Source organism: Microtus ochrogaster, unplaced genomic scaffold (genome assembly GCF_000317375.1).
Source record: "Microtus ochrogaster isolate Prairie Vole_2 unplaced genomic scaffold, MicOch1.0 UNK1, whole genome shotgun sequence".
NCBI lineage: Eukaryota > Metazoa > Chordata > Mammalia > Rodentia > Cricetidae > Microtus > Microtus ochrogaster.
This window is the reverse complement of record NW_004949099.1, coordinates 12,561,465-12,568,220: the sequence shown is the minus strand read 5'-3', so window position 1 is coordinate 12,568,220 and position 6,756 is coordinate 12,561,465. Positions and strand designations below refer to the sequence as shown.

At 39.8% G+C, this 6,756-nt stretch overlaps 1 protein-coding gene across 1 annotated transcript in view; it reads left to right on the top strand.

Annotated features, from left to right (window-relative positions):
* Positions 1–6,756, top strand: part of Mdfic2 (MyoD family inhibitor domain containing 2) — a 115,189-nt gene that overhangs the window by 1,318 nt on the left and 107,115 nt on the right. The gene's annotated exons all lie outside the window — the stretch shown is intronic.

Here is a 6,756-nt window from a genome sequence, read left to right as displayed (position 1 = left end):
GATGGAGGGGAAAGAGGGGATAAAGGGGCTGGAGGTGGATTTTCCTCGCTGTAGGAAGACAGTGTAATTTGAGGACTAAATAAATTACACAGAAAGGAAGGTGTACTGTCAGCAAGGATGCCTACAAATAGAATCACCATTCACTGCAGTTAAAGAAGTCACCGTCCCCAGAGGAGGGTGCTGCGACCACAGGCCCAGCATGCGTAAGAGCACAGCTTGAAATACACACACAAATCAATATGTTCTCCTTTGATGAGTACAAATTAGTGCTGCTTCTGAAAATATGTCCAAGGCTGATTAGTTACTAGAAGGACTGTCTTTGTAGCCTTTTGTTTTCATGGACATCGTCATGCCTCTTAAAGGAAACCAACTTGATATTTTATCTGAATAGGTAAATGAGTCTTCCTCATAATGCCATTCTGTTAGGAAGGAAAAGCTTTTGTTTTATAAGGGCACACAAGAGTTAAGGACTAAGTTGGGAAGGTGATACAAGCCCCAGATGATACTGATAGCATGAACCACACTGGCATGTTTATTGGTATTTATTGGTGTTTATTCTGAATCATCCTGACCAACCTAGGAAGCAGTTATTATCAATAATTCACCAATGAGAAAACTGGGCCTTAAAGAGTCCAAAGAACTTGCCTAAACTTGCAAAATCAGGAGGCAGGAGAGCTGGGACTGGATCCCAGGTTACAGACCTTGACAGTACATGGGCTTAACTATCACCTCACCAGGTTTAGGGAAAAAGATGGTTCAGTCACCTGGCAGCACAAAAGTATGCTCTAAAGAATGCTTTCCTACTGTGTTTAAATCAATGCTAGTGTACAACGTCATCACGTACTCTTATCCTTAATCCCATCCCACTTCAACCCTCATTTTGAAAGCATTCAACTAAAAATAAATAATTTCTTTTGTCCAATTGGGCAATAATCAATTAATGGTAAGGTCTCCTCGCCATGAGAGGTCAGGAAGGAGAGGCTTTAGTCAAGTGTCTGCCATGGAAGCAGGAGAATCGGGAGTCTGGATCTCTGATATCTGTACAGAAGCTAGACACGGTGGTAAATGCCTACAATCTCGGTGCCGAAGAGACAGAAAGAGGAAGATCCCCGAGGATTGCTTGGCACAGTTGGGTTAGCTGAACCGGTCAACTCGAGGTTCCACGAGAGACCCTGTCTCAAAATTTAAGGCATAGAATAATTGAAGATGAAACCCAGGATCAACTTTTGGCTGCCCCTTTCTCTCTCTCTTCCAGCTCCCTCTCTCCCCTCATCTTCCCTCTCCTTCTTCCTCCCCCCTTACATACACACACGTTAACAGGCATGGACACTCGTATACATACCTTTACACACACAAACCAGAGATTTTATTTAAGGTATACTCACATAAAATATTTTTGGAATCACATCTTTAAAAAGCTTCAGGGCCAGAAAATTATCTGATATTTTTATCCAAAAATCTTTTATATGCAATCTTTTTAAATCAAGATAAAGGGGAAATGTGAATTTAGGTCAAAGACCCACCTCCAGGTTTTACCTGTGAATCTTGAGTTTATTAACTGAAGCTGCCGTTTGCTACTGTATATCATGTTTATATTATTTATTTTGATTTTAATTGCTCTACACTGTAGACTTAAGTGGAAATAATGATGAAACCAATAGACCAATCATTTCCAGAGATTTCTCTTTAAAAAATTATATCCATTAAGTACAAGTTAGGCATTGAATTCTTGTAATCTATAAGATCTAATTTCCCAGGTGACCTGTTTTTATCCCATTTGGACACTTCATTTAAGCTATACTCAAATTATGTTTACAATATTTCATAAAAGGAAATGGAGCCAGATGCCAGATGACAACATCTTAATTGGGAATTATCAGGATGAGTTAGTTTCGAACATAAATGTCTTTCATTTTTGCAGCTAAGAAAAAGTGTATGGGTTGGCAAAAAAAAAAAAAGAAGGTTGCACTGGGGAGGAGGGGGACACTAATGGGCTCAGCAGAAAGAATACAGCATTTGAAAGCAGTCGTCCATGGCTTTAAATCTCAGCTCAGCTGCTTCTTAGCTCTGTGGCCATAGCGTGCTGTTCAACTACCGCAGGCCTTATTTCCTTCCTTGGTGGTAGACTATGTGTATCACATGAAGAATGAGCGCCTATGGCTTCTATGTTTCTTGCCATGTTGAAAATATGACTGAAAATGATTTTTTAAAATTTATTTTATTTTTTTAAAAAATGAAAACAAACTATTTTTTTCATTTTGCATACCAATCTCAGTTCCCACTCCCTTCCCTCTGCCCATTGCCTCTACCTAACCGCCCCACCTTACCCCCATCCACTCCTCAGAGACAGTAAGGCACATGGCTTTGGGGAAGGTCTAAGGCCCTCCCTATTATATCTAGGCTGAATAAGGTATCCATCCAAAGAGAATAGGTTTCCCCCAAAACATATAAGACTTGGTGCCATTGCCAGTGGCCCCATAGTCTTCCCCAGCCATACAACTGTCATTCACTTTCAGAGTTTAGTTAAGACCTATGCTGTGTCCTTCCCTGTCTGGCCGGAGTTGGTGAGTTCCCATTGGCTCAGGTAAATTGAGTAGTGTCCCCATCATGGTCTTGACCTCTTAGTTCATATCTTCACTCCTCCTAGTCTTCAACTGGACTTTGGGAACTCAGCCGAGTGCTCTGCTGTGGCTCTCTACCTCTGCTTCCATCAGCTGCTGGATAATTCTCCAATCAAATGAACCTAAAAAACAAGTGGGTGTAGCTATCCTAATATTTAACAAAATAGACTTCAAACTAAAATCAATCAGAAGAGAAGGAGCAGGACACTTTATATTCATAAACAGGAACAATCTATCAAGATGAAGTCTCAAGCCTGAAAAACAGTATTTTTGAGAGCTTGGCTTACTCACGGAAATGTCTGTATTCTTAAGTGCTACATGTGTTTTATCAGGTTATTTATGCTCTTCTATTAGTTTCCTAATACAACCTCCTCGGTAATAGAGTTGTCCCCATCTTACAGACAGAGAAACTGAGGCTGAAAAGGATCTGGGTCATGTTTAAACTTGCAGGACTGATGAATTATAAACAGAATATCAGACATTTGTCTCCGAGTTGTAAATTCAATTATTATTATTATTATTATTATTGTAATTTATATTAATAACTCCCCTAACTCTGTCAAATCAAATTCTACCTCTTTCTTCCCTATTGTCCTCCTTTGAAGAAATGGAAAACATGCTTCAAGCTGCTCAGGAAAGACTTTTTACCTTGAATGAACAATACAAACACTTCTCTCCGAACCATGCCTCTGTTTCCACACTCCAGACCTCTTGGTAAATTCTCCCCCCTGTATGAGCAGGACTGAAGCAGGTACCCGCTGGGGTAGTCAATAAAGGGTACCCAGAGAATGCATGACTTCTACTGATCAGGCAATCAGGACTAGACTCACTATCGCTACCTTACTACAGAGGGGCACTGCTGTAAATTTTCATCTTCAGACAGCTCTATACCCAACCAGTCTCAATCAGTATCTGTTAAGCATACCATTATGGGAGAGAAGGTATGAAGGCGGTACAAAGAAATATACTCCTTCAAGGAGTTGACGGTTCGATCGTCTTGATTTTGACTGAAGGGTCAACAGCTCTTGCGTGAGCCTCCTTATGTGGATCAAAGGCCTGATGGTTTCCAGGGGGATGTCAAAGGGCTAAGGAAAGCCACACCCAGGGATTTTATCAATACTTAGGATCAACAGAGCTTACCCAACACTGATTGGAATGCACTAATTTTAACATGAATTAAATTTTATTTCCACCTTTCTCAAACCACCTAGAAGTCTACCAATGCCTTTTGTACCACCTGCAAATGCTAGACTTCCCAAAGTTCAGACATAGATATCTATGTATCTATGAGTTGTTATGTATGAACATATTATTTATCTACTTGTCTTTCTATCTACCTATAAACCATCTAACTACATACCTATCTATCTTTATCTGTCTATGTATCTGTTGAAGTGATTATATATTAATCTACTCACACACATGTTTTTCTATCTATCTATCTATCTATCTATCTATCTATCTATCTATCTATCTATCTACCTATCTATCTATATCTATCTACCTATCATCTACCTATCTATCTCTATCCATCCAACCATCTATCTGAATATGTATCTATGTATCATCTATTGTCTCTCTTATTCCTGAAGCAATTTAAGATATAATTGGAGCCATAGGAAACATCCCAAAGCGCAGGACATTTTACTTTATAATAAGACTTCTAGGCACCACGCTCAGGGAATCCTTGTTCTGAGACAATGAGAGAACAGGACAATATTAGGAAATACACAGCAGAAAAGATGAGCTATTTCCCAAAAGAGTAGATTTGGGAAGGCTAAAAAGACTAATCACCATGGGAGGAAACAAGATGCTGCTGGGGGCTGCACCACCAGAGTGGCTCGAAGGGAGTTCTCTGGTGCATTATCGCTCATTATTGGTTTGTGCATGAACAAAAATGAAGGGGAAATTAGCTTAGTTCCAACTCCATGTTGCCCTACAGATCTGAAAGTAAGAACCAGTATATTGAATCACAAGCTCAAAAGGGAGCAGAAGAAGAGACGGGAGAAGGGCAAAGAATGAATCCTTTCAGCAGCCCAGAGCAAGGAAAGTAAGATCTGGATAAAACTCACAACAAGGACAGGGAGAAAATAGGCCCAATGTGAAAAACTACATGGAGGAGAAATTGATATAACATAGAAATTGGGGTGAAAATTACAGGTGGAATAGGTTGGTGTGCAATACCCCATTAAGTCAGGGAGCATTCTGGGTAAGCATTTCTGTGCTTGTACCTTATACCATTTGATACAGATGAGAAACATCCAGATAAAGGGATAGGAGCCCTGAAATTGTGACCATTTACAGTTTAAAATCACAGCACCACCAGTGTCTGAATTGCAAGCAATTTCTTAGAGTATCTCCTGATTCTTGGGAGACACTGGGAATCTGGATTTTGATGGGAAATCTCCTGATTGCTAAAGATTAAGTAATAAAAGCCACAGCAACAATAAAAACAACAGTCGTACCGTGTGGGGCAAACGAAACCAGGTTCCGTGGGTCCATTTCAACAGCAGGTTGCCCGTTTGTGACTTCTGTTCTCGGAGTTTGAACCGCTGAAGAACTTCTTAAAGAATTCCTTAAGAACTGGTTTTCTGTACACATTGCTTGCTAGGCAGATGTACCCACTTATCACCCACCTAGCCATTGCTGTTCACACAGATGTGCACGTTAATTCATTTGAGCAAGCCATGGCAGAAGTCAGGATGTGAAAGGGAAAGAACTGAATTACCACATCGTCCTGTAAGAGGGTAGTTACGGACATTGTGTCAGTGTGGTATTCTCTTTACATCCATCACAAGCAGAGGGAGGTACCCTCTCAGCACAGAATAGCAGTGACTTGGACTCTTGAACGCATAGGTTATCATTCAGTCAAAAGTAGAGACTGATAATCTACACTACTCCAAAATAGCACAGAGGCTGCCAAATCCCTATTTCCCAAGTTCCCCTTTTTAAGCAATGCAAAGGGGGCTCCAAATGTCTCAACTTTGTATACTGCAAATGGCATTGGGGAATGAAAGACTCACATATATCGTGTATTGGCATTCCTAAATTCTCTGGACTTGCCTCCCACTGAAGGCAATTTGACCAGCTGTTCAAAGGCAATTTCAGGTCATGAATATTAAAATGATTCCAAAATATCAGTTTTATTCAATTTAATAACCATTTGATGGGGCTCCTTTTGAGCGTATACACAATACGCTAAGTGAAGAAACATGCAAAAATGAAGTTTATAAGCTCAAGAAACTTGGTGTCCAGGTGCTCTATTATAAGGTCCAAATATTAAGGCATGCTAATTTTGTCACTCATATAATACCCATTTCAAACATGTGTTTTATTTTTAATATCTACCCTAAAAACTAAGCCACACGATTGTCTGTTTTAAATTGTTAGTTTATGTGAACAGCCTATCTTAAGATGATATAGTTTTATTCTGTAAACACGAGATAGAATCATTAGCTATTGCTTATTATGCAATAAGCAAAATATAGCTAAAGAAAAGATAATAGTATGTTGTTTTGTTTTTTAATGTAGCTGACAAGAGAAGTTACACATAAAAACATGTCCTTGGAAGTTGTATAAATACATAAAATAAGAGCTGTCTTAGTCTTTATGCAGTTTAATTTTGGATCACAGAATACCAAAGAACATACAGTGCATGCAACCAAGACATGTAGTTTTTAAGGATTCTAGTTTCTGAGGCTGAGGAGGCCAGGGTCAAAAGCCCTATAGTTGCTCAGGACTTTCCTGCTCTATTTTCTCACCCCAACACAAGTTTGGGGAATGATATATTCAAAGCTTGGCAAGTGGTATAAAGGAAATTTCACACGGGTAATTGCTCAGAACCTTAGAAACATGTGCACGTGGCCTAGCAAAAAGATGGTAAGACGAAAGGCTATAACAACAGAGGCAGGGAAGAAAGGGAAGAAGGATGTGATGAATCTGGGCTGAGAACTGGCTGATGCCTCTATGCAAGGTACCAGAAAGGACTCCAATGCAGACTTCTGGCTTGTGATGACATCATAGATACTTAGTGGAGAAGAATGGGAGAAGGGAGGATGGATGATGTGGGTCAGTGAACTATCTTGGGGCAGAAAGACGTAGGAGATATTAAGTCACATAGACAAGTAAAAGAGTG